Raw genomic sequence first — 26,759 nt, 5'->3', positions numbered from 1 at the left:
TATCTTATGGGGTTTGATGCAGAACAATAGGATCACATGGAAAGCAATAGTTTTAACCTGGAGCACTGTCTCTTGTATCCTATGGAGTTTGGGGGAGAACAATAGGATCCCATGGAAAGAAGTGGTTTTAAACTGATGCCAGTCTCCTTTAATGTGAAGAGGTTTGGCCAGGGCAAGGGATCTCTTGGTTTTTGGATACTGTTGTTTTGCCTGATTAAAAACAAAAAGTAATACTGACCTACCTTGTGATGAATGTAAATGATGAATATATTGCCAGCTCTTAAGTTTCCACGTGTGAGTGTAATGGGGAGGCAACATTCAAAATGGAACTGCCAACGATATAACAGGGGTAATTCTCTACTCTCAGTGTGATGAGGTTGTTTGTGCCAAACTACATTCATTCTACATTCATCTTTTTGACATATCATCCATCCTTTTTTTCTATTAGGAACTCACATGTGTCATTTGAATTATTTCTATTTTGCCTTTTGCTTTATTATATTATGTAATAAAGCAAAAACAAACCCCCAACACTCCAGCTATATATGTTAATAGCATTGGCCTAGTCCACATATTAACTGATTTATCTATATTCTGATTGATAACTGAATGAATGAACTAATTCTCATGAAAAAGCAATGTTCGAGCAATGTTAAGTGTGCATTGTGCCTGCTGATGGCCTATTCACAAATTCTGTCAGGAACTGTCAGAACTGGAGCCAAGTACATTTAGTTCTGGATGCAATACTATCTAGGGTACTTTCAGTACTGTAGCTTGGAACATCTTGCAAGCTCAGTAGTCCAGGTCTGCTTGGGTCCTGCCCACCTAAGTTGATAACTGGGCCTCCTGACAAAGGCATATTAGATATTAATGTGAAGCAGAGAGTGCCTGCTTAGTGCAATGTAGATTTATAACAAAAACAGGAGTCATCATTATGGATGTTCTAATAAGGTAGATAGAAAAACTTACTATATCACAAAATTTATCTAAGATAGGAAAGGAAAGAAATTAGAATTGGTTAGATGAGCCCTGTGACATGTATATAGCTCTACATCTGGATCTACACTACCCAACCCTATATTCCAGGATCTGACCCCAGGTTTTCTGTTTATCCCAGATTATCTGGCAGTGTGGATTCATATAATCCAGTTTAAAGCAGAACACCTGGGATGAGATCCTAGGCTATAGGGCCTGTCTGGAAGGCCCCTGAGTCCACACTGCCATATAATCCAGTACAATCCAGTTATACAGCCCTGAGGCCCCTTCTACACAATCATATAACCCAGAATATCAAGGCAGAATAACCCACAGTATCTCCTTGGAACTGGAATATCCACACTGCCATATATTCCAGTTCAAAGCAGATAATGTGGGATTTTATTCAGCTGTTGGAAGGGGCCTAAGTCTTCTAGGACAGCAAAGTCATCCTAAATTCTGTGTCCCATTTTAGCTGACTCATATTTTTAAACAGTCAGAAAAATCTGCTTGAGGCACTTGCGTCACATTGCCATAGCTCTTGGGTTTCTAAATTTTGGAAAAGTCCTGTTTTATTGGTCTTCAAATGCTTCAATTAGAGGCAAAGAAGTTCCTGAGCCCCTCAGTCTAGATTTTTTTTGAAAAAAAGTTTGGATTTTTGTATTGGAAGCACAAAACTCCAAAGTCCTTTAGGCACACAGCCAATTTACCATGGGCTACAGCAGCTAGAAGCCAGCCTTAGCAGTGCTTTCTCTGCATTCCCTGCATTCAGCCAGATGGCTCATGCAAACAAGCCATTAGTTCTGCAGCTGCTTAAAACAGATTTGGAAGCAATGGATGCAACAAAAATTCAGATTTTTACTTTTCCACCAACAGGCGAATTCACCCCTAAGGAACTTTGCCTGATGCTTCAAGAGCTACACAATATTTTCTGTTTTGGTTGTTTTTATCTGGAGTCAAATGCTGAATTAAGATACAAAAAAGGAGCATTCTCTGAGTCAAAGGGAATAAATGAGGAGCTTACGATTAATCAGGGGGAAAACATGATTTTCTGGGGAAGTGAAAATCTGTCAGTCATACATTTGCATTTTCCTAGTTTCATGCTGTATTTCAAACCCCTTTTTAACATTCCTGCATAGGAATTCATTCACATTTTGGTGTGCAGTTTATCCATTGTTCTAATGCTGATAAATAAGGATACATTTTCTAGTCACTAAAGCCTGCTTGTGTGGTTTTTCAAATGTACCCATTTTAAGTGAGTATACGTTTAATGGTTGTTGCGTTTTTTTCTCCAGAAAACTCACAAATGAAAAAATTTCCAAGGCCAAATGTGCTTTATTGTATTGTAAGCCGCAGGAAATGCAAAACTAATATTTTCAAAAGGAAACACAAATCCAACCATTTTCCTTATTATAGTATTTCAAACTCAAAGTCAACCTGTGTTACGTGAATTCCGGTACTACTTTGCAGATGACACAATGCTTCTATTTACACCAACATCCTATTCCATTATGACAAAGAACAAGATGGTTCATTTTCAACCTTTCAGAGGATGAGATGTGATGGCAAAGAGATCAACAGATTTCCAAAAATATCCTAATTCATTAAATGAGACATTCTGTTCAGCTATGTTTGTTTATAAGACTGTGACTCTTCCCTCCATTTAGAGAGGCAGCATGACATTGTGTAGATCTTTCCAAACTGTGTGTCGCAACACACTAATGGTTCACCTGTGATTAACAGGTGTCACAGACAAATGCTCTCTTCACTCCACCCCCACGAACAAAGGAAGACACAATTGAAGTCCTCCCAACAGACAGCCATACAGCCTCCAGATAAGGATGCTCTACTGGGCTCCCAGGCACTTTATACTTTGGTAGCATTAGAAGAGACTCCCCAAAGGGCATCTAATCCAACCTCCCTACATCCAGGCAGGAACGCTCGATCAAAGCAACCCTGGATGACCATCCAGCCTCTGTTTGAAAACCTCCAGAGAGGTTTAATCATTACAGAAGTGGAGTGCTGGTGCTGTTCAAGTATGCTATCTTTTATAATTTGCACAGTTTGTCGATTAAGTTGTAGTAATTACCACTAAAATTGATAAAATTCTAATTAAGGACACAAAACTTGTTGACAATGATGTTTGTGATGAACCACATGAAGCAGCTATAGAGGACTACACATAAATCAATCAAAACTTACGTGTATTATATATTGTAATGGGAGAGAGAGAAAAAACTCTTATAAGGGGTTAGTTTAATCTCCAGTTGGCTAGTAAAACTGAATTATCATGTTGTGAAAGGTTGCATGTCTAAAAAGTGTTTCACCAACATGAAAGTTCAAAATCATTATCAAAGTGTATCATACTTGTGGAGAATTGTATTTAACTGATACTATACACTAACAAGCTTTAGCATCTTAGAGTTCAGTTATAAAAGCACTAAAATAAAATTCAATGGAAATTTAAAGCATAACAGGTGGATCTGTCTGTGTTAGTTCCCTTCCTACCAAGCAGATTTTTAATTAATCTTTCTAAAAATAGTTTTGCTAAGGAGAATTATTTTTCCTTACGATGAGCATTTTATGTGTATCATCTATTACTAACTGAAGGGAGTGGATGACTTTAGCGTTTTAGAAAACCAGACATAAAGAGCTTCTTAACATTCCTTCATAATTACCTCAATGCTTATGTTTTAAGGGAAATACAAAGTTTTGGGTTGGTTTTTTAATTTGTTTTTATTGTTGTTTTATCCCGTCTTTTCCTCTCTCAAACATTTCCTAATCACCTTCTCAAATGGACTGTCCTGTTCTCTAATTTTTTCCCTCAGTCTAAAAATTTCCTGTCTTATAGCCCAGCTTTGAATCCAATTCCCTGATCCTATCCAATTCTGAATTTCTTTTTGTTCTACGGGGTCTCCATCTATTGTATACAAATCCTCCACTAATCTTTTCCCTCTACTTTCAATTGATCTCAATGTTCTGCCTATAATTTCATTATTATTGTAATTAATTTGCCATATAGTTGCCATCTCATTGCCTGGACTTTCTCATTGCCTGGACTTAGCTTCTTTCTTTTTTCCACACTTTTATTGTTGCTTTAAAAGGTTCCTTAAATTCTGCTTCTTCTCTCCTACTCCATTCCCTAAATATTATTTCTTTTTCTTTAGTATTATTTATTATCTTCTCCATATTTGCCCCTTTTTTTTAGTATACTGTATTTCCAATAATCTTTGGAATTGAAACGCATCATGGTAGACTTCTAACCTTGGAATCCCCCAGCCTCCCTCTTCCTCTTTTTGCATTTAACCATTTGTCCCTTATTCTGGGCCTTTTTCCTCTGACTGCCCATTTTCTTATTCTCCTATCCCATGTCTTTAGTGTCTTCCTATCTACTGTGTTCGGTAATGTTTGAAATAAATATATCAATTTTGGTATTATAAACATTTTAGTGCCCTTATTCTGTCCACTCTTGTTAATGTTTTCCCTCCCCAATTCTTAAATTATTTCTCTATTACTTTTCGTTTTTGTTTATAATTAAAGTTTTGGGTTGTTAATGACTATGCGATCCCAATAAGATATGAAACAGGTTTGCCTTGAGCCAAATGCTACATAATATATTGGCCATTGTCTTGTGGACAGTAAAGTCTCACCAAAAGAAGTTATCATATTACTCAGTCTTTAACGCAAAACTGGGCAGCAGATAAAAGTTTTCATTATTCAGGTATTCTCTTTAATGAGCCATTATTCCCCAGTAATTTCTTATTTCCCAAAAGTAAATGTAACAAAACTCTTCAAGACAGCAAACAAGACAAAATAATATCTGCCAAAAAATGGAATCAAAGGAAAGTAGCCGGGGGGGAGGGGGGATGAAAAAAATCCGACCATTTAAGGTAAAGGTAAAGGCTTCCCCTTGACATTAAGTCTAGTTGTGTCCGACTCTGGGAGATGATGCTCATCTCCATTTGTAAGCTGAAGAGCTGATGTTGTCTGTAGACGCCTTCAAGGTCATGTGACCGGCATGACTGCATGGAGTGCCGTTACCTTCCTTCCAGAGCGGTACCTATTGATCTACTCACATTTGCATATTTTCAAACTGCTAGGTTGGTAGAAGCTGGGGCTAACAGTGGGAATTCACCCCGCTCCCTGGATTCAAACCACCAACCTATCAATCAGCAAGTTCAGCAGCACAGTGGTTTTATCTGCTGCGCCACCAAGGGCTCCAACCATTTATATATCTGTTAATCCATTTATTGATAATTCTGTTTACAAAATTTAATTGTTTTAACTGAGTGGGGGTTGTTTTTCCACAGATGAATATGTTTTACCTTGATATATAATACTTGTATAAATGCTTGGAATTTCTTTGGGCTTCATTTGTGAAATGGCCAAAGATAAAATCCCAATGCCAATGTGATTTCCCTGTCCCTGGTTCCCATTGTAAGCCATTCTTACAATGGCACAGGGAAGCAGCCTTCACCTCAAAAGCTGGTTCACATGGCATGATGGCACAGAGCAGATCCTGAAGCCAACCATTTCCCTCTTCACATTTCTTTTGTGTCTTCACCTCGTATGTTCTATTGAACTGCTTTCTTCTTGGCTTTCAGCCAAGTCAGTGCTTTCACTAAGCCTTACAAATATTGAAACAACCCTTACAGTCTTCTGCCTGATTTCTCTCTTCTCTTCTAGGACTTTCTCAAGAACACATTCTTCAACCCTATCAATACAGCTGGACACAGATTCTGTACCCAGAGATTCAATCATCCACAGCATGTAAATATTTTCTAAAAATCCAAAAAAGGAAACTTTGATTTTGCCCTTTTATATAAGGGACATTATTTTGCAATGCCAATGTATATACAGTGTTCCCTCACTTATCACGGGGGTTAGGTTCCAGGACCACCCGCAATAAGAGAAAATCTATGAAGTAGGGACACTATATTTATTATAATATTTATACATTATTTTACTAGTTATATACACTATTTTAAGTCTTTATCAACCAATCGTGTGTTGATAAATGACCTCCTCCTCCTCCTGTTGTCACTTGGGCTCCTTTTCTCTCCCTTTTCTCTCCCTTTGGCTTCTCCTTCCTCCCTTTCTTAGGCTGTAAATTTTAATCTTTATGATTCATAATACTCTTTTAGAGTTTATTGAAAAACCGCAAAACAGCGAACCCGCGAAAAGTGAACCGCGAAGTAGTGAGGGAACACTGTAATGGGATTTGAGCATCCATGAAATTTGATATCTGCTTTTGAATACCTGGGTGGGAAAATGATAGTGTCAGCATCTGGGGGCAGCTGGCCCCACATTGGCATTGTTGCTTTCCCCTCTTTGCAGAATGACCCTCAATTTATCCAGAGGTCAGGTCATATCAAAATCCAAAAATGTAGGCTGACAACCTGCCTTTGACTTATACATGAGGTCGACTTATGCATGAGTATATATGCTACTTATATTCTTTTCTGTATTCCTAAATGCCTTTGTGTGATTTGCATGAAGAACACCATTTAAATTAAATTTTGGGACATTCATACAGTTCCATGAAATTAGATCTTATAGTTTCCACCTATCTTTTTTGCTATGCATTGTACAAACAATGGGGTGGTGGGAATGAGATTAGCTTCATCGTCATAGAGGGAAAACTCTACAGGTTAGAATTTACTAGGAATAAAAATGGTGCTCACTTCTCTGGCTTAATAGACTATATGGAAAAGAAAATTGCGGCTAGTTAGTCTTCCCAAATATCACACCATTTCATCCTTGAGATTCATGATTATATCTGTAAAAGACAGAGAGCCACTTCTTTTCTCTGCTGATTAAGTATAACTGAACTAAAATGTTCCCTGTAGGCCAGCAACATTCTTCCCTGCCTCTATCCTTACCTCATCTCACCGAATTAGCAAATCACATATATAAAGGAGTCAATACTCCTAAAATATCATAAATCTTAGTTATTGCAGCCTATGACCTTTGCATAAGGGGCCTGAACTGTGTAGAGGTGAACACATTAGCTGCATCAAGCTGCATCAAACTAATTTCTCCATATATGGTGATGGCACTTGATAAATTTACAGCTTTTGGAGCTGAACGAATGACTTCAGCTCCCTCTGGCTGCTTGGCAAAACAAGATTTGTGGCTTCAAGATGCCTTGTATTTGGTTATAGATCAAAAAATATGTAACACCGCATTCAGTAAATAAAATGTGTGTTGACATAAATCAAATGACTTCCTCTGTCCCATCATGGCTTACTGGAATGGAGTACACACATGTTTTAAAAAGAACATGCCTTAAGGCAGCGGGGAATGAAAGACACCAAGGCTATTCTTGTGTGTTATCTTGAGATCTGCAGAAGTATTCTGTAGAAAACCAGGGTTGTAGCTGCTAAAAAACATACTGCCATAATCAACAGTGTCATTGCAACAAAAATTATTACAAATCTCTCTCACACCCTCCAGCAAAACATCATCTCCACTTCTTGTCACTTGCTTCCTTCTAACTGTCCTTCCTCCACTCCCCTTTTTCTATTCAATAAAATCTTCTGAGGAGGGGATTTTTGTCAAGGATACAAATGCGGAGGCCTTTCTTCGGCTTCTATTTACTTTTTAAAAAATGCATCTTCTTCACATTTACACGTTAGATCATCTAGTTTGACTGTAACTTTTTCCAGACCAGGTCCTCATATTTCACACCCTTCTTGAGCTTCTGTAAATCTGGAGATTTACAACTTGTACAAACTACCCACATTAGTCTATCTAGCGCACTGGCGCAGAAAACTGCCACAGTGTAATATGCCACCAAAATTTTGCAGAGACTATGCAGTTGTCAAAGTCACTACGTATTGGTCAACTTGTAAGGGACACTTCAATGACTCTTGTATATAAATCAACACTGATATTATCCATTGCATTTCGGAATTGTAATAGTATTTTCAAAATCTGGAATTTTTCTGCGTTTTGTTTTTGTTGCTGGAGCAGTGATCCTGCCCAGTTTCTGCTTCTGGGTTTTAATGAGAAGCAGCCAAGAGCTCTTTGGAGAACTTTCGTTGGGTTCAAATTGGGAGTGGGGAGAAATTTTTTTATCACAGAATGTGCTTCCCCTGCTCCCGTATGTTTCTGCTGCCACAGAATATGTGTGAGATCCCATAGGTCACATAAAGTATTACATTTGCTGCTGCTCAATTCTAGCTGTATGGTTTCACGGAGAAGTCATCAGAGGAAGGCTGGGCAGGAAGCAATCTGTCATCACTACACTCTGGCAATCCCTGATTAATAAGCTGCAGACAGTGGTTTGGACATAGACAGATGGGACATCTACATTGTAGAATGAATGCAATTTGACACTAGTTTAATTGCCACAGTTTGATGCTGTGGTGTGATGGGAGTTGCAGTGTTACAAGGTCTTTAGCCTTCTCTGCCAAAGAATACCTCCCCAAACCAGAATTCAGAATTCCATAGCACTGAGCCATGGTAGTTAAAGTCATAGAATCATAGAGTTGGAAGCGACCACATGATAGACCATCCAATCTAATCCCCTGTCATCAGGCCTGTAGTGAGGGGGGGGAGTTAGGGGTTCACCCCCCCCCCGAAATTTTTCAAGTTATAAAAAAAATCTCGTTTACTCATGAATTTTAACTGGTTAACCAAATCCCCATGCTAAGTCTATGAGATGCAAAACATTAAGAGTCCCTCCAGGCACTATCTCAAGCAGATATTGACAGGTTTGTAGTGGGGAGAAGTATGTGCTAGGGGTTCAACCCCCCCCCCCCCCAAAATTTTCAAAACCCCTCCCGAAATTTTTTTCTGGCTATGGCCCTGCCTGTCTTGCAGGAAAAGCACAATCAAAGCACCCCTGAAAGATGGCCATCTGAGGCAGAGAGTTCCACTGCTGAACAGCTCTTACAGTCAAGATATTATTCCTAATGTTCAAGTGGAACCTCCTTTCTTGTAATTTGAATACAAGTTTCATTCATTTGACAGTGTAGAGGCACCCTGAATTAATTGAGCATAACTCCTACCCACAAGAGACTAACTTCTGTTGTCATGATAGCAAAGAGACCCATGTTACAATTTTTTACTGATACACCCCTGTCCCATTTATGGTGGACCATGTCTGGTGAACATGCTTCAGGGTTTATTCACATCACAGGTCTATTCTAGCTAAGAGACACATTTCATTCTATATGTGTATACCTGCTGATTTATGGAAACCCCATGAATTTCACAGGGTTTTCTTAGATAAAGAATATTCAAAGGTGGTTTTGTCAGTTTCTTCCTCTAAACCAGTGGTTTTCAACCTGTGGGTACCCAGATGTTTTGGCCTTCAACTCCCAGAAATCCTAACAGCTGGTAAACTGGCTGGAATTTCTGGGAGTTGTGGACCAAAATATCTGGAGACTCACAGGTTGAAAACCACTTCTCTGAACTATAGCCCAGACTACAATCCTGGTGTTTGTTCATTAGCATCCAAATATTCTCCAAGGCTGACCCTGCTTAGCTTTCAAGGTCAAATGGGATCTGATGTAATTAGCATTTATATAATAATATTTTATTGCAAAGTATAATTATAGTTCTAATTGAGTCACAGTAGACCTCTTCCTAAATGCCCTCAGGATAAACCTTATTTCAGAAATATTTAACGTAAACAGAATGTCAACATTTCTTACTCAATTGGCCTTTGCTGTCGTAAAAGTTATAGGCTCCCAAAAATCAAACAACAGAGCACTCTCCAAATATAGACCGACACAATCAATTTAAAGTTTTGTGTCACTTCCTTTTTTAAACAAAGAAACCTGGATAAGGAAAAAGACACTGTTAAATCTTCTTTGTTTGTTGTTAGCTAACAAAAGAAACAAAGAGAGATATAAGATTCCTCAGTGTCATGTTATTATACCTGCAAGGATTTAACCCTAATTTTATTCTGCTATCACCACTGTGCTCATATTCTTCTGAATCATGCTATTAGAGTATCATAATTTGTCTTCTGTTTGTTGCTGGCTCAAAGAAGAAAAAAACACTGATAGTTGCTTTTTGTAGATAACACAATTAGGGTAAGTCTAATCATGTAATTAGCAATGTACATTTACATAATAATATTTTATTGCAAAGCATAATCATAGTTATAATTGAGTCATGGTAGGCTTCTTCCTAAATGCTCTCATGATAAACCTCACCTTGGAAATATGAAACATAAACAAAACCTCGACATTCCTTGCTAATTTGGCTTTTTCTGCCATACAAGCTTATACAAATGCAGTGCAATATTCAAAGAACCAAGAAAGGCTATAAGAAATGTCAAACAATTAACTCAGACCTTGAAGGCTTGGAGATTTTTTTATACTTTCCCCATTTCACATTTTAAAAATTATAGCAAATGTTATTTGTTCTAACATAATGTACCCTGTGAAATATGAAGAACACTCTTACAGGTGAGGGCTGTGCAGAACTATGATTTGCATCAACAAATAGACTTGGTACAGAATCTGTTCTTGCAAATCTGTTTCAGCACATCATTACAGCCAATAACATAAATTGAACTATGCTGTGGTCTTGTAAGTGAGGGGGGGGGGGAATCTAATAAATTGAGGACTTCTTTGTTGGGTAATATTGATTGCATTTTATTTGAAAGAAGAGACTACCTTCCTATTGGAAGCTATGTAATCAACTCAATCTTTCTTTCAGTGTTAATAAATATTTGACTTCTGAACTCTGAATACTTTTATAACAGTTTCATTCCCAGCATCGACCTTAGAGACAAATACAGTGACCTTTGGAGTTTTACCATTGATTGGTTTTGGTGTTCATTAACAGTTGGGTTCACACTAAAACAGTCTACTCCGGTGCTTTAGAAACATCATTTAAATCAATTAGGTAGTTGGGCAATATTTGAAAAATAGAGAAAAGGGCTTCAAAAAGATTTGAAATTCAAAGGAAACACCTTTGTCTGTTTTAGTGAGTTGTGTGCAAAGAGAGGTGGTCCTCGGACATAATAATTTTGACTATTTACAGTACATGACTTGTATATATGGATATAATAGCCTACACTCACCATGCAGGAGATCCCGGTGGCACAATAGATTACACTGATGACTGACAGATCGGCGGTTTGAATCCAGGGAGAGCGGGTGAGCTCCCTCTGTCAGCTCCAGCTCCCCATGCGGGGACATGAGGGAAGCCTCCCACAAGGATAGTAAAACATCAAAACATCCGGGTGTCCCCTGGGCAACATCCTTGCAGATGGCCAATTCTCTCACACCAAAAGTGACTTGCAGTTTCTCAAGTCATTCCTGACACGAAAAAAAAAACATGTAGTTGTTCCTGCTTGTCTTTATGATTTTCGGTGACATCCAGTCCTTCTCGTGGAGTATATTATGGAAATTCTGGACATGGTCTGGAATTTGGCTTTAGCTCTGGTGCAACCCTGCAGAATAGGCTCAGTGTAGACAGAAGAATTGGGCCTAATGAAGATTGGTCTGCTGCCTCTGCCACCATCCCCTTTTCCGTGCACTCATTGGTAGAGGGGAAAGGGGACAGATCTACACTGCCATATAATGTAGTTTGAACTGCAATGAACTGCATTATATAACTGTGTAGATTCAGCTTGAGTGTAAGCACCATTGATTGCAACCAGGATGTCTTATGAGTTGACACAAAAAGGGTTGTGCTTTGAGGTGCAATGAAATAAAGTGCTATTGTGATTAGTCATTTCTACGTCCTGAGGAAGGTCCCAGTTCTCTTGCCATAAGAGGAACAATTCCACTTAAGAAAGATTGTATGTATGAGTACATAATAAATAGTGAAATATAAAAAATGGTGTTGCACTTATACTGACCTCATAAAAAAATCGTTGTCTCTGTACCTTTCTATATTGCTCCTGGAATTCCGATTCTTGGATTTGCTGCTCAGACTGTACCTGGGACGTGGAAGGCTATAGTAATTCAATTTAGTAATTTACTGGACTGTACAATAACTCAGATGCTGTTGTGAGCAAAATAAAATAAAAGTCCTGCTAGCTCTTGATATCCAGCCAGCCCTATATAGTTAGTCACATGTCTGCTGCATTTTCCCCTTATCATCAGTAACACTCAGTGAAAGAATACACTTTCCTGTGGTCAGCTTCAGATATAGTCAGAACCAAACTATAAGGGTAAAATGTTTCTGCCTATTTACCCTTGTTACGACTTCTCATAAAATGACTTCTAGTTTTTCATGTATCTTGAAACCACCTCCTTTGTTGTTGTTGTTGTTGTTACGTGCTTCCAAGTCATTGACAAGTTATGGGAACCCTAAGATGAACCTTTCCATGGAGCAGACTTGCAAGATTTGCTAAAATGGGATTTGTCATTGCTTTTCTCTGAGGCAAGGGGAATGTTACTTGTTTGAGGTCACCCAATGGTTTCCAGGGCTGAGCAGGGATTTGAACCCCAGTTAGCCAGAGTCCCAGTCCCACCACCAAGCTACGACTGGCACCAGTTATTACAAAACTGCAAAGGAGAAAGCCCTATTGAAGACCTTTGTTAGTACCTCTGCCAGGAAACTGGGTATAACTAAGGGCCCTTCTACACAGCCATATAACCCAGAATATCAAGGCAGATAATCAACAATATCTGCTTTGAACTGGTTTATCTGAGTCCACACTGCCATATAACCCAGTTCAAAGCAGATAATGTGGGATTTTATACAGCTGTGTGGATTTTATACAGCTGTGGGCCTAAGTTGTACCCAATGTAAGTGCTGCATTTAGTTTCGCTCAAGAATTAATGAAGAAGATATACATATATTTCTCTCACAGTGTTCATACTAATGGTAGAATAATAATGTACTAAGCAATCCATCTTACAGTGGTTCTCAACCTGTGGGTCCCCAGGTGTTTTGGCCTACAACTCCCAGAAATTCCAGCCAGTTCATCTGTTGTTAGGATTTCTGGGAGTTGAAGGCCAAAACATCTGGGGACCCACAGGTTGAGAACCAGTGATCTACTTTGCTACTGGAAAAATAATGATAACCAAAACCTTTTATGTATGAGAAAGGTGCTCACATATAAAGGAGGGAGAGCTTTGTATGATTTTTTTAATCAATTTACCAACATACAACCCTGGAAATGAGCCTACAATCCAAAATTATTTGCAGTGAGAATTCTTCAAATTGTCAAGTTTAGAATGAATTACCCTGTTTCCTTATGGGTAAATCAAAAAAAAATTAGTTAACCTACCAAGAAACCCCAATGGAGTAATGTGAGTACTTCACCTTAACTCTTACTTTTTTCTAAGTAGAGTGGCAAAAAGCAAGACGATCTCTTGATAATGTACAAGAAGCACTGGTCCCCTCTACTCTCTCCACTGCAGTGCCATTTCTGGTCTTTCAAAATGCCTGGGTGGAGAAATTATGGCTAGAATTTGAGACAACATTTGAGGCAACTATTGTCTACCTGGGACCGAAGACTAGAGACCTTGGTACACTCCTTCTATACCTGGGCTGGTGTGCAATGAGTGTGCAACTTCAGGAGGGACGCACATAGTCCAGTGAGGGCGGAAGGGGGCACCCGCCTAGCTAGATCAAGCAAATCAACCAGCATGAAATGTTTATGTGTGTGTAAAATAATTCCTAGAGAATACGTAACATTGTGTCTGGAAGCTAGACTAGACACAGAGCTTTGATCTGACTCTTGAAGGCCCTTCCTGCACTCTTAAAAACCATACAAAAGGAACCCATCCTGCAGTTTGTCCTTATCTTACTTTCAGAGAAGCAAGCATGGCTGGAGGAAGATTTTCAAGAGGGAAGGGGCAACAAGCAACACCGCTGTTGCTTTGCTGCCATGGACATCAGTACCAAGACATCTAGACAGGAAGGCATTTGGGACTATGGAAAGGCACTTTCATGATTTGATGTCACAAGACTTCAATACTCCAAAGTACCTGGCAATTTCAAATAAACATAAACTGAAGTTCCTATTTGCATCTCTCTCACGCAAAAGCAAAATGATTTGATTATTACAACTTGAGTTTCCCTTATCAAAAATACTTAGAACCAGAATTGTTTGGATTTTGGAATTTGTTTTACAAAAATTTGGACTACCTGTATTTGCAGATACGTATATATTTTGGAAATGGGGCCCAAGTCTAAACATATAATTCATTTGTGTTTCAGATAAAGGTATTATGTTCTCAGCCACCTACATAGACAAATTTGGATTTTGGAGTATTTTGGATTTCCAGACAAGGAATGCTCAACCTGTATTTGTTTTTCTCACTGGCAAAATAAATGTGAAATGCAGTCAAGGAGTTTTATCTCAGCTGTAAATGCGGCCCACTGTGTATGCTAGCTCTGAATGTTTCCAAGAACCCTGGTTTCCAAAGTGACTGTATTTGCAGATAATCGCCAAATATCTCAAATGTTAACATACAGATTACCTACTTATGATTGCTGACAAGCATGTATATGCATACATATGGTGATGCATGATATGACAAGTATTCAAGGAAGCTTTATACAACAGATGGGCTTCCGTACAAGAAGGCTTTGGAGATTTGCATATTCATGAGATAAGGGCAGTGATTTCTTAGCGAGGGAAATGAAAGGATTGGGGGACAGAACTCAAATCTGTGCAGTAAAAATGCAAAATGCTTATGATGTGAAGTAGACAAAAGACATCTTTTGATAGCATATATGTTAACACTTAGCATCATAGGGGCATTTTCCTAGTTTCTAACATAAACAGGAAAAAGTGGAGACCCACAACAAAAAGTCCACTCCAAAACTGTGCCAAACATCATTTATTTTGTTACAATGGAAAAGAGGGGAAAAGTCAATAACATTGGAAAGAGGAGGGGTAAATTAAAACCCTTATTTCCAGGCTCATTGTGTTCCAGGAATGCAAAGCACCCACAGGAACCAAACTGCCACTTAAAACAAGATATTTCCTTTTTTGCTTCTATCAAAGGGAAATAAAAATCCTTATCCATTTCATATTTAGAGATGAAAATAAATCTTTAAATTTTCCCTTCCCAAAGATTAATACAATCTTCAGCATTTTTTCCCTGAAATGGCGAGCTTCATTTCAATATAGTGAAAAGAGGAAATTTGTGAGAGTGCCACAGGGGATTGGGAGAAGTATTTTTACTCCCTCCTCCATATACCCAAAATGTTGGTTTATAAAGCTCAATTATTCTATCTATATTTCCTTTGTCTTCCTCCTTATCCTCCTCCTCTTTCTCTTTATTCCATTTTATCTTCATTTGTGGGATAAGAAAATATTTATGCATAGGAAAACAACTAGGCTTTGAGTAGTTTAGGATTACTTCCAATAGAATCCAGGGTACTGTTCTGTTATCCAGGCGGAAGCCACAAGGGGGCACTAGAAATATAAGGATAGTCCATTTTATAGGGAGGTTGTTGATGGAGGAAAACCATTTTCCCCATTTTTGCTGGTTATTCCCCCACCCTACTTCCCATGAAGAGGCGGTCCAACCATAAGGCGAACTAGGCATTTGCCTGTGGCGCCATCGATCCGGGGGCACCATCGTCCTGGGAGGAGGGCGCCACTCTCCGCCTCCTTCTCCTTCAGGTCTCCTGGCGGCCGCGCTGGGCCTCCCACTGCCCGCGCTGGGCCTTCCGGCCAGCGCGGGCCCGCCTTCACACCACGTGAGCCCACCTTTGGGACCTTCAGAGATTGTGAGGTCTGTGGGAACTTGGAAGCTAGGTATGTGGGGTTTATATATCTGTAGAAAGTCCAGGGTGGGAGAAAGAAGTCTTCTTTGAAGCAGGTGTGAATGTTGTAATTAATCACCTTGATTAGCATTTAATGGCCCTGTGGCTTCAAGGCCTGGCTTCTTCTTGCCTGGAAGAATCTTTTTTTGGGAGGTGTTAGCTGTCCCTGATTGTTTACTGTCTGGATTTCTTCTGTTTTCAGAGTGTTGTTGTTTATTTATTGTCCTGATTTTAGAGATTTTTTTAAATACTGAGGGCTATCTGGGTTATCTAAGTCCACACTGCTCTATATCCCTGTTCAATGTTTAGTGCTAAATTCGCAAATATAGTCATTCTTACATAACATTACCATGTATTGAACTGCTTTTTCTATTGATTTGTTGTAAAACATGATGTTTTGGTGCTTAATTTGTAAAATCATAATGTAATTTGATGTTTAATAGGCTTTTCCTTAATCCTTCCTTATTATCCAACATTTTCACTTATCCAACGCTTTTATTTTTCAGTGATTGGTTGGGGGGGGGGCGCCAAAATTCTGTTTGCCTACACTTGAAAAATACCTAGGGTCGGCTCTGTTCCCATGTCATAAACAAAGGTTCTTTCCATGAGGGAGATATGGGTGGGGGAAATAACAGGAAACCAGGAAAATTGTTTTACTCTTTCAACCCACTTTCCACCCCCATAAAATGGACTATCCTTCTCTCTCTAGAGCCACCTTGTGGCCTCCATCCAGTTAATGGACCAGTACCAAATCCAGATTAACTTCAACAATTATTTAAACAAATGCTTAGAATTTTGTATATTAGAAATCTAAATAGGAAACCCATAATTTGTTTCTTGGTTTAGCAAGAAACCACTTTACAATGGAGTCTTTAAAGTTTCTGCTATTTAAATAAATGCTAAGATCTCCATACACTGTCTTCAGGCATATAATAGCCATATTTTTAAATTTGGAGGAGAAACCCACAAATCTGAGAAAATATAAGAGAAAAGCCACCCATCTATTCACTCTTGGTGGGTTCTTAACACTATAAAAATAGCTTCAAAAAGGCATTCCAGGATTATTTTTTCTGTTCACCTATCAGCTTGAATCTAGCAGCCAGTAGAGGCATTGACTCAACAGAGTGTACCTAAATGTTGATGTACTAAGTCATATTTGATTCACTGTGTCTATTCTAATAGATTCTAGCAATAGAATTTAGGACAGGGTTTTTTTAAAAAAAAATCATAAAAGTATCTACATGGGGAATATTAAGATTATAATTTTGGAGTTGGGCATTGGCAGAAAACCAGAACCATAGTTTACAAATTTATCTGAAAAACTGTTTATAAAATCATTACAGTATTAACTCCATATCCGCATGGGATAAATTTCAAGACACACATACCCATGGATACCTGAAACTGTGTATAACAGCTAATCTTACATTTTGAATAACTTGGACTGTAGGTATCCTATAGAATAGCAATAGAGGACCTAGAGAGACCCACTCTCCTGAGATGGATAAGAGTAACACTGTGGATATAAAATCCATGGATAAGGAGATGTTTTGCATTTGATATGTTAATTTAGACACAGAAGTAACAATGGAAGCGTAATTTGGAGGGGCAAAAATTCTCTGAAAATAACAACTTCACATCTAACATCCTGATTTGGGAATCCATACATTTGCAAGCCTTACAGTATAGATAAGGAAAATGACCACAAGTCTATAAAATGTGAGTGATAAAACTATGTATATTTTTAAATGTAATTAACAGTAGTCAATGAGAGGGGGAATGCAATGCAAAAAATACAGAAATACAGAAATAGGAATACATTTCCATGCAGAGAGGAAAACAATGGAAATATGATCGGATGAAAATCCCCAAAAAGTGAACCTTGTAGTTTGGGAAGACAAGGAGCTTTACAATGGAGGATTCAAGACAAGAACCGTCCTGGGCCAGGTTCTGTTCAACATCTTTATTAATGAATTAGATGAAGGGTTAGAAGGCATGATCATCAAGTTTGCAGATGACACCAAACTGGGAGGGATAGCTAATACTCCAGAAGACAAGAGCAGAATTCAAAACGATCTTAACAGATTAGAGCAGGGGTCCCCAAACTAAGGCCCGGGGGCCGGATGCGGCCCATCAAAGCCATTTATCCGGCCCCCATGGCACAAGGGCAGAAGGGGGTTGTGCTAAATGATCCAAGGGGTCTCTTCTTCTCTTACAACCATTTTATTATTATTATTATTATTATTATTATTATTATTATTATTATTATTATTATTATTATTATTATTAACATTGAGGCTGGGTGGCCATCTGTCAGGGATGCTTTGCTTGTGCTTTTGGTGAACAGAGGCAGAAAGGGGTTGGACTAAGGGTCTCTTTCAACCCACTTTTTTATTATAAGTATGACACAGCAAACAAGATAGATCTGCTGGATTTCGTTTCACAAAATCACAAGTCGAACACTTCCCAAGTGTCTAGGACTGTGTGATGTATTTTTGGATGATGCATGCAGATCCCAGTAGGATGGCCTTCTGCAGTTGGCAGATCGTAATTTTGTCAATGTCTATTTTTCCAAATGTCGGCTGAGATCTTTTGGCACGGCACATTTATTATTATTATTGTTGTTGTTGTTATTATTAACATTGATTCTGGGTGGCCATCTGTCAGGGATGCTTTGCTTGTGCTTTCAGTGCACAAAGGCAGAAGGGGATTGGACTCAATGGCCCAAAGGGTCTCTTCCAACCCTCTTTATTTTTATTATTATTATTATTATTATTATTATTATTATTATTATTATTATTATTATTATTATTGCTCAGTGGCCAACTATAGTCCAGCCCGCCAACAGTCCGAAGGATCGTGAACTGGCCCCCTGTTTAAAAAGTTTGGGGACCTCTGGATTAGAGAGATGGGCCGAAACTAACAAAATGAAGTTCAACAGGGACAAATGCAAGATACTCCACTTAGGCAGAAAAAATGAAATGCAAGGATACAGAATGAGGTGCGCCTGGCCCAATAGGAGTATGTGTGAAAAAGATCTTGGAGTCCTCGTGGACAACAAGTTAAACATGAGCCAACAATGTGATGCAGCAGCTAAAAAGCCAATGGGATTTTGGCCTGCATAAATAGGAGTATAGTGTCTAGATCCAGGAAAATCATGCTACCCCTCGATTCTGCCTTGCTCAGACCACACCTAGAATGCTGTGTCCAATTCTGGGCACCACAATTGAAAATAGATGTTGACAAGCTGCAAGGTGTCCAGAGGACGGTGGCTAAAATGATCAAGGGTCTGGAGAACAAGCCCTGTGAGGAGCGGCTTAAAGAGCTGGGCATGTTTAGCCTGCAGAAGAGAAGGCTGAAAGTAGATATGATAGCCATGTATACATATGTGAGGGGACGTCATAGGGAGGAGGGGGCAAGCTTGTTTTCTGCTGCTCTGGAGATTAGTACGCAGAACAATTGCTTTAAACTACTGGAAAAGAGATTTCACCTGAACATTAGGAAGAACGTCCTCACTGGAGCTGTTCAGCAGTGGAACTCTCTCCCCCGGAGTGTGGTGCAGGCTCCTTCTTTGGACGATTTTAAGCAGAGGCTGGATGGCCATCTGTCGGGGGTGCTTTGAATGCGATTTCCTGCTTCTTGGCAGGGGGTTGAACTGGATGGCCCATGAGGTCTCTATGATTCTATGAGTCTATGATTCTAATCTATTTGCACATCCAAATATAAAAATGCTAGACATAATCTCCACTCTACTCTCCCAAAACGAAGCATTACTTTATTTTCCAAAGTTCAAACCATAAAATTAGCATGAGAAAGACATCTTCCTCATAAAACAAAACAAATCAAACAAAAAATACAGAAGTCATCAAACTAGTCCAATCATCTTCTAAGGCTGTCATTGAATACTTGCTTCAAAGAGTTTTTAAAACATGATTTCTTTCCAAATCTAATTATTAGAGCTGTGTGATCGATTAAAATAATGTCTCAAAATTCATTACAAAATTAGGGGGCACTAGGGAAAAAATTCAGGGGCTCCTTTCTCCCTCATTTTTATAACTATTGAGATGAAACTTGCTACAATGGTAGAACACATTTACTACTGTTAGCCCGTCAAATTTCAGAACATTTCACTTATCCACAAGTTTTTAGGGAATTTTCAAAGTTTTTATAAACAACATTTTTAAAAAAATAAACTACAAGAACTAATTCCTTTAATTTTCTATACAATGACACAAGATAATAGGGATCATTCCCCTCAACCTTCAAAAATATTAATACATCTACTGATTTTAAGGAATTTTTAAAGTTTGACAAAAACCTTTTTTTAAAACAGCCGTAACAGCTATCTCACTGAATGTCTCTCATATTGACAAATAGAACTTCCATTTAGGGATTTCTTCCCAGCCCAGAGATTTACTTACTAGAATTATCAGTCAGTCCTCCTCTTTGCAGATTCAACAATGTATTGGATGGAACGCCGGCTGCTGCTACGGAGGGATAAATCTCTCCCCTCTTCTGATTGGGGCTTTCTGATGCTGAGCAGAATTGTGGGAAATGTAGTTTAGGGCAGGACCTTTTGAATTCTTTGGCATATGGCTCCTTGTCTTCCCAAACTACATTTCCCAGAATGTTATGCTTTCTCAATATCTTTCCCAGCGAACTCTGCTTTCTGCCTGCTGCTTCCTGCTCTTAATGATGAAGAGGAAAGGTGGCCTTTTTGGCTTTGCTTGGCTTGCTTGTGCTGAAAATGAAACTGACTTTCAGAGGTTTCAGAGGTTTACAAAGTTCAAACAAAAAGTATTGGGTAAGTTTCAATTCTTAAGTTCTTGGTGTGAGTCATGCCCATGTGTTGGATATTGCACCGTAAGTATGAATTTAACAAATTTGATTCGACTTATGAGGACTAATGATAATTTGGCACAGCCCTACTAATTATATTGCTGCTTTCTCTGACTTCCTCCAATCACAGAATAGGAAAGTCATCACTTTGTGCCACAGGACAGCACTTCCATCTTCTCAGTGCCTAAGAAAGGAGGAAGAAAGCAAAGGCCACAATATAGGTAGATAAGGGAAATAACAGTGAAAATGAAAACAATAATTGAAAATTACCATATGTATGAGGGAACTAGAGTGTGTGTGGCGTCTAGAGCGTAGCGAGTCAGACCGAACACAACTATGGGCCTATCTAAGGACATATGCCATGGCAATAGAAGACGCAAAAAAAGCTTACTTTGCAGCCAATATTGTGTCCGCATAGAACCATCCGGTGGAGCTGTTCTGTGTTATCAGAGGGTTGTTAAATCCCACCATACAAGATAGGATGCCTGACAACTCAGCAGCCCACTGTGAAGCATTTGCTCAGTTCTTTGCGGACAAAGTCGCTCTGCCCTGCTCCAACTTTGACGCTATATTAATGGCAGTCTCTGAGGATGTAACACGAGCAACTGCTTGTCCAATTTTTATGGATTCATTTCAATTGGTTGAGCTCAAGGACGTGGGCAAGATCCTTGGAGAGGTGAGACCAACTACATGCATCCTAGATCCTTGCCCATCCTGGCTGGTAAAAGAAGCCAGAGAGGGTTTAGCAGAGTGGGTGAAGGTGGTGGTGAATGCCTCTCTTCAGGAAGGCAAATTTCCAGCAAGCCTCAAAAATGGCTGTGATCAAACCGCTGTTGAAGAAGCCATCACTGGACCTCACTCAATTCGTCAACTTCCAGCTAATTTCCAATCTCCCCTATTTGGGCAAGGTCATGGAATGTGTGGTTGTCTCACAACTCCAGAGATTCTTGGAAGACACTGATTTTCTAGATCCAGCACAGTCTGGCTTTAAGCCAGGACATAGTACCAAGACAGCCTTGGTCACCTTAGTAGGTGATCTACGCTGAGAACTGGACAGGGGGAGTGTGTCCCTGCTGGTTCTGCTGGACCTCACAGCGGCCTTCAATACTGTTGACCACAGTATCCTTCTGGGACGCCTCATGGGGATGGGGCTTGGAGGTACTATTTTGCACTGGCTCCACTCATTCCTGGAGGGCCAATCCCAGATGGTGTCATTGGGGGACACCTGCTTGGCCCTGCAACCATTGTCTTGTGGGGTTCCGCAGGGGTCAGTACTGTCCCCTATTTTATTTAACAACCTGTGCTGGATGGGGTCACACTCCCGTTGAAGGCGCAGATTCGCAGCTTGGGGATGATCCTAGGCTCGTTGAACCTGGAACCCCAGGTCTCAGCAGTGGCTAGGGGAGCCTTTGCACAGTTAAAACTTGTACGCCAGCTGCGCCCGTACCTTGGGAAGCCTGACTTGGTCATGGTGGTCCACGCTCTTGTTACATCCCAAATAGATTACTGCAACACACTCTACATGGGGCTGCCTTTGAAGACTGTTTGGAAGCTCCAACTAGTCCAACAGGCAGCAGCCAGGTTGTTAACCGGAACGGCATACAGGGAGCACACCACTCCTCTGGTACGTCAGCTCCACTGGCTGCTGATTGGCTACCGAGCACAATTCAAAGTGCTGGCTTTAGCCTATAAAGCGCTAAACAGTTCTGGCCCAACTTACTTGTCTGAACATATCTCCCGCTATGACCCACCACGTCGCTTAAGATCTTTGGGGGAGGCCTTGCTCTCGATCCCGCCAGCTTCACAAGTGTGGCTGGCGGGGATGAGAGACAGGACCTTTTCAGTGGTGGCCGCCTGCCTATGGAATACCCTCCCTAATGAGATCAGGCAGGCTCCCTCTTTCCTATCTTTTTGAAAAAAAATAAAAACTCAGTTATGGGACCAGGCTTTTGAGTGATAGATGCAGAATCAACTACAACTATAATAAATTCATGACAAAGTGACAGACTTGGATTGTGAATCGGAATGCTCCTCTGAATGTATATTTATATGAATGTTTTAACCTAATTACTTTTAATTACTACTATTGTGATTGTAATTGTAATTGTTTTATATTTGTAAGCTGCCCTGAGTCCCCTCTAAGGGGTGAGAAGGGCAGGATAGAAATGTTACAATAAATAAATAAATAAATAAATAAATAAATAATACTTATTTGTATATTGTTAAAACATTAACCAGGAAAAACTAACTCAACCTATCTACAGGTCACTTATTTGCAACTGTTTGGTTGTTTCCTCATGATTCCAGTTGATTAACAATCATATAACCATAGTACCCCAGTTAATTTATGTATTTGTTGGTGCCTAAACTATAGGAACATATAGGGATGTATTTAGAGGTCTTTTTACACTATGTAATTATAGCACTATCATTCCACATTACCTGCCATGGTTATATCCACTGCGATCTTGAGATTTGCAGTTTAAGAAAAGGTGGCCAGATATTTCCTTGAATACCTCCACAAGCCAGAAATTCCAGGACCCCTGAAATGTAAGTATAATGCTATAATTGTACAGTCTGAAAGAACTCCAGGATAATCAAATGTGAAATAATGCCATAGACACATAGGAAAGGATATTAAGACATGGCCATTGTAGTACACACAATTTTACATCCCAAAGTGGACCTAAAATACAATGTTGGACTACAGTCCTCTCTTTGAGTTTCCAGAGGTCCCTAGTTTTCCTCAAACGTTGTTGTGTAACAGACAAAACTCTTAATTAAAATTATTTTAACACACAAGTCTGTCTTCAAAAAAATACAAGTTCACTACTTGTATTTCCTATTTGTGATAGACATTTCATTTACGATAGATATTTCCTCATTAGTGTACAAGATGGAAGCAGAGGAATCTGTGAGTCTGGAGGGGTCCTCTCTGACTCAGAAGGGGGAAAAAGGAAATGTTGGCTCCATCACTTCTTTCAGTTATTCTCTTAAGACAGCTACCAACATTTTTAAATAAGTTTCGCATCAATGCCCATTCCTATGAGCTTTCAAAATCCAACTAAAAAGGGAGCAGAGACAAACCACAAGTGATTTGAAAAATTCATCTGAATCCAAATTGTTAAGGGAGATTAAACCAATACCTACCACTCTATACATAGCAATCCTGTGAATTTAGACTCTCACTAAGATGTGTTAGAGTTCACAAGTTCAGTTGTGATTTAAATTTATGGCTTACTTGATCCATAAAGTTCCAGGTAGGTAACAACATTTCCTTATTTCATTTATCCTTGCAACACTTGTGAAATGGCCCATTAGTCTCCCCATTATGGATAACTGATGCAGAAACACAGTGACTTCTCAAATAGCTCTAAGTAAATCCATAGCTGATTCTAGGCACCCTGTTCACTTCTCCCATTGGCTGTTATAATTTTTAAACCCACCAGAACAGGAGAATTTCTTCCCAATTGTTGGAACATCTCAAGAACCATCCTGTAGATACAGAATTAAGCATATATGTGTTAACACTGTACATTAGCATTCTGGTGTGAATTTTGATTGCATTTATGAATGTTTCAAAACAGATACGATGTTGCTTTCATTTTGGAGGCATGGAATTATGTGTCTGTAAATATCCATAGTTTCTCAGTCACTGTCCACAATCAAAAGTCTCTCTCTCTATATATTGTAATATGCATAGCAATATGCTCAAAGCTCTCAATGTCATCCTTCAGCAAGTGATAGAGCTTCTGTCATAATGATGCTTGGCAAATAGAAGTGTCATTGCCTCTCTTGCTTGTTATTGGCTTGGTTGCTCAGATGTCACAGACGAGTTCAGTTAGGCAGGTCATATCATGAGAGACTCTGAAGACCTATGTCATAAAGTGGGTTTCATTAAATCAAACTATGCACATAACCTCTTTACTTTGCTGCATTCATTTATTTAGTAAAAAGTTTGTTTAATCCCACAATAGAATTATGAGAATACCCTGATGCTACTACTGATCTTGGCTGTATTGCAGTTATGAATTTGTAAACAGTGGCATCTCTAGGGTTGGTATCACCAAGGGCAGTAACTCATGGTGTCACCCTCTGGACTTCCTCTCACACTAGAGTACACCACAGTGTTGTAGTTGACATACCAGAAAGAATTAGTGTAATCCATGGCTATAAAAATCTAGCCTCAACGAAGACAACAGTGCATATTTGGAATGTGTCCAGATGAAACCATATGTCATTGTAACTGAATAATAATGACAGCTCTCACCAAATGTATATGTAACAGAAGGTTCAAAAAGAAAATTAGCTTACATTTTTGGCCTTTTTAAGAAATATTTTTGCAGTACATGTGAGCTGGGCTTAAGAAAAATGGTTTTGAGGTTAATTCAAACTATAGGGATATTTGTATAAATAATAAAAAAAAACTTGTGCTGAAACATTGCACACACATTGTATTATTATTTTTTGTCATCTCCTCTTATGTTGTCACCCTGTGCAGTTCACACCCCCAGCACCTCCCTAGTGATGCCGTTCCTTCATGATCTTGAGTTTCAGACCCATAACTACTTTATATTTACTAATACTGCATATTGATGATCATATCACTATTGCAACAATTATAAATGTCCCACAAAGGCTGGATCTAAACTGCCATATAAATTCATAATATCTGCTTTGAATTCGATTATATGGCAGTGTAGACTCATATAATCCAGTTCAAATCAGATAATCTGAATTTTATATGGCAGTGTAGAGCCAACTAAAGCCTACCTTAACAGCCAGAAGCTGCACCAAGTGATGGAAGTCTGTTCGTATGGTAATCAGGGTGTGACAGGATAACGTTACCAGCTCCTCCCATCAATGTTCAGAGGCATGATCAGGAATTGTCACTGGTCTTGCTTCTGATGGTTGCAGATTTACTCAATGGTGGAAAGAGACTGGGAACATCATTCTACTGCACCCTGATCACCAGAAGAACGTGCATTCATTGTTCGAAGTGGCTACTAACTGTTAAGGGAGGTATAAGGGTTCAATCCAAGAGTCAGGCATGTAGCCAAATTCTCAGAGTGGTCCGCGAGAAGGTCTTACATTTATTATTTAAACTGTTATGTTTATTCATATCATGATCTAATCACCATGCTCAATATATCCCATATGCATGGGGGTATTGGGATAACGATGCAAAAGGTTTGCTCGGGTAGATCAACCCAGACTCAGCCCCCCCCAACCAAAATCTCAGCCCCCCCCCAAAAAATCAAAATTCTGGCTACAGGCCTGCCATGAGTCAATTATGTATTGGTAACTAAGTAGGTGATGTATGGTGCATTCACACTGTAGATTTAATGCAGTTTTACCTGCCCTGACTCAATGCTATAGAATCCTGAGATTTGTACTTTGGTGAGACACCACCATTCATTAGCAGTAGCAGAGAAGGATGAAGACATTGAAAAACTACAGCTCCCTTGATTCTATAGCATTGAACCATGGCAGTTAATGTGGTATCAAATTGCATTAATTCTACAGTGTACATGAACCCATAGTTAATGTTATGATCATGGCCTATATCATTAACTATTCAGAGTGTATATTAATAATCATTCATTTTAAACAGTTCCCCCATCTGCTTCTCCAAATGGGGCACAGATATGTGCTTGGTCTGTCTTTACATTGACATGCTATACAATTTATGTTATAGCTGACTGACACGTGTTGTCTGATAGTACATAAAGACAACAAAGAGCAGTAGAGAATAAAAATGAAAGGGGGAAGAAAGAGAAAAAAAACATTAGTGGGTACAAATCAGCTGAGCAATTTCAAAATCTTGTGTGAATATTTTTGTGAACCTTCAGAAAAATATGGTAGGAGGAGTAGTGGGAAAAGGTACTATACAAATAAATATGTGTGACAGATGGCTTAGTTGTAATCTGCCTTCCCATATCCCTTAAGTATCTCATTTTCTGCAGATGTCGCTTCCTCCTTACAGAGCCCTCTCTCCATTCCCCATCCCCAGTTATGTTATAAGAAACTGCATTACTTTTCCACACAGAAAAAAGCCGCACAACATTATATTCCATGTAGCGTGACCAGACTAAAAGAAAAGGGTGTCAGAGATACTTGAGACATTTCCAGAGAGAAATCCCAGCTGTGCACTTTTACACAGAGTGTATATATATGAACTAATGCCAGTGATAGTTCAAAGATATATTATTGACTGAGGCATTCTCTTCCAACTAAAGAGA

At 39.2% G+C, this 26,759-nt stretch overlaps 1 long non-coding RNA gene across 1 annotated transcript; it reads right to left on the bottom strand.

Moving 5' to 3' along the window:
- Positions 1-14,638: 14,638 nt before the first annotated feature.
- Positions 14,639-25,702, bottom strand: LOC134299676 (uncharacterized). The gene is made up of 3 exons (XR_010006942.1): positions 23,964-25,702; positions 22,960-23,060; positions 14,639-20,701 (listed from the first exon to the last, which is right to left on the bottom strand). It is a non-coding gene; the product is annotated as an uncharacterized LOC134299676 (long non-coding RNA).
- Positions 25,703-26,759: the final 1,057 nt, after the last annotated feature.

The sequence above is a fragment of the Anolis carolinensis genome, chromosome 1, assembly GCF_035594765.1.
Source record: "Anolis carolinensis isolate JA03-04 chromosome 1, rAnoCar3.1.pri, whole genome shotgun sequence".
NCBI classification, from domain to species: Eukaryota; Metazoa; Chordata; class Lepidosauria; order Squamata; family Dactyloidae; genus Anolis; species Anolis carolinensis.
This window is presented reverse-complemented; position numbering and strand designations above follow the sequence as displayed.